Raw genomic sequence first — 2,674 nt, 5'->3', positions numbered from 1 at the left:
CTCTCATATATATATATATATATATATATATATATATATATATATATATATATATATATATCAATTTATAGTTTTATATGCATCTATCCATCTATTGTCAATACTCAATATCCTTCCACAAGTTTTATGCTCTTCTCTACTTCCTTAAGATTTGGGAATTGCCTCACGAATTTACGATTGTCGATCTTGAATGGTATCTTCTTGATTGGTTTGTCTAGAAGGGACTTCGAATCCAGCACTTGCCTTGAGAATTTATGACGGTCGATCTTGATTGTTATCTTCTGGTTTGGTTTGTGTAGAAGGGACATTGAATCAATTTTCTTCTTCCTTGTTATTGCTGTGTTGGCTATTTTGGATGAATTTTACAGAAAAGTATGGTTCAAGAGCTTGTCTGCAGTCCAACGCTTGCTCTGATTCTTCACAAGACATTTTCCCAGAAAATCTTGAGCCTCATTTGAAAACTTTGAATTCTGAAACATTGGTTCCTCAAACTCAATTTTGTCCAACACATAATCACCATCTGCATCTTCCCACATCAGTGTCCCCGTAATAAGCTCATAGACAGTACATCCAAGAGCCCAAATATCAACCTGCGGGTTATACTCGGTGTTAATCACAAATTCTGGTGCCATATACCTTTCTGTTCCCTGATAACTTCCTGTTTTTGGTTCATGACATCTTCCAAGGTCACGGAAAGCCCGAAATTAGCAATCTTGGCAGTTTTGTCCATGCCCAAAAGGAAAATATTGCCAGGCTTGATGTCACAGTAAATAATTCCATTGTTGTGAATGCAACTAAGCCCTAAGAGACATTCTTCCTGTGTTTTTTAACTTCATACTCCAACAGTGAATTGCAGTTCTGAAGATGATCAGCAAGGCTTCCTCCGAAAGCATACTCGAGCAATAAGTTGTAAAGATTGAAGTTATCTTCCAAAGAGACATTAGCTCCGAAACAGTGAACAATGTAAGGATAATGTTTGAACATTAGGAGGATTTCGACTTCTTCTTTCAACGATTGAGAAGCATTGAATTCGCATGATTTGAGAGAGGGAAGAGTAACACCACAAATAGTGCATTTGAGGTAGAAGCTAATGAGATGACTCCAAGGAAGAGTTGTGCCTCTCTTCCACGAGCGGTATTATTTATTAACAAATTTATCATGCATTTCCAGTCAACTTGATGAACCCTAAGTTCTTAATTCCTTCCTAAATAAGGCAGAGTCATATTGAAAACTGAATTACGTTGTTGGTAAATATTCCGATGGTTTTAATGCAAAAAATTAAGCCAATTTTTCTGCGGAGAGAATTTTTTGAAGAATAAAAAAATGATTGCCTTTATTGATACTCTTATATAATTTTATTTTATTTAATTGATGTAAACTTAAAATACTTACTAATATTTATTGGTTTATGATGTAAGATGTATAAGGTAAAAATAGCAATGGAGACAATTAACTTTTAAGAAGCACCCTAATAAAATGGTAGGATCATCACGTCTTGTAAAGCATTAAATTCTACTTTACTGAATGTTTCAATTTCTAAGAAATTTTTATTTACATAGAAATTAGCAAATCAACTGGTTTTCATATTAGTTTACAAAATCATGTCCTTTTTTGTAGAGCTTCAGTTTTGCCTACAAACACATGACTGCCTACATTACGCTGTAATGATTCACATTTCAATCACAATTCACTATATTAACTGAATCTTTGTTGTAGTTTTTGGCCATGTTATCTGTTTATAATTGACATCTATAACACATTCAATTGAGTTCTGTGGATACTTTTGTTAAGCAATCTATATTTAAACTAATACTAATGATAACCAAACTTTGCAGAAACAATATAATGCCAAAGTTTAAATCATGTAGTAAGTGAAAAAATATTGATTGTATTGAAGTGTTAACCTAATAAGGGAATACATGAGAGATATATATAGGAGATATAGGAAGGAGTACTAATCCTAATAGGACTAGGATTAAGGAGTACTAATCCTAATAGGACTAGAATTAAGGAGTACTAATCCTAATAGGACTAGGATTAGTACACAGTAAATACTAATATTGTTTAATACTATTATTCAATACTATCTGTTATTATCCCCCCTCAAGCTGAGCTGAGCGGAAGCGAACGGAAGCTTGGAACTGAGGTAATCGTGCTGTCGGCTCGGGAGAGGCTTGGTGAGAATATCAGCCGGTTGTTCTTCAGTGGGTACATACTGCACAGTCATGGTGCCGGCCTGAACTTCATCGCGAACAAAGAGACAATCGGTATCAACATGCTTCATTCTGGTGTGTAGGACGGAATTCTTGGCCACACAGATGGTTGATTTGTTGTCACAATAGAGAGCAGGAACAGTGTGAGTGGCGCGGAGTTCGCGAAGAATATATGTGACCCACATGGTCTCAGCAGCAAGAAGAGCAAGGGCGCGGTATTCAGCTTCAGTCGAGGACCGAGAGACCTTGGGTTGTTTTTTTGTACACCAGGAGATCAGGTTCGGCCCCAAAAAAACGAGAAACCCCGATGTAGATTTTCTGTCATTTTTATCATTCGCCCAATCTGAATCTGAGAAACCCCGAAGCTCCAAGTCCCCGGGTCGAATGAGTAAACCACGACCAAGAGTGCCAAAAATGTACCTGAGAATGCGTTTTAGACAATGGTAATCATGTTCACTTGG

At 36.4% G+C, this 2,674-nt stretch overlaps 1 pseudogene; it reads right to left on the bottom strand.

Annotated features, from left to right (window-relative positions):
• Window positions 1-60: 60 nt before the first annotated feature.
• On the bottom strand, window positions 61-1,160 carry LOC107005999 (annotated as a pseudogene).
• Between the last annotated feature and the right edge of the window lie 1,514 nt (window positions 1,161-2,674).

Source organism: Solanum pennellii, chromosome 12, assembly GCF_001406875.1.
Source record: "Solanum pennellii chromosome 12, SPENNV200".
Taxonomy (NCBI): Eukaryota; Viridiplantae; Streptophyta; class Magnoliopsida; order Solanales; family Solanaceae; genus Solanum; species Solanum pennellii.
The sequence above is the reverse complement of the archived record's forward strand: the minus strand, read 5'-3'. Positions and strand labels throughout refer to the sequence as shown.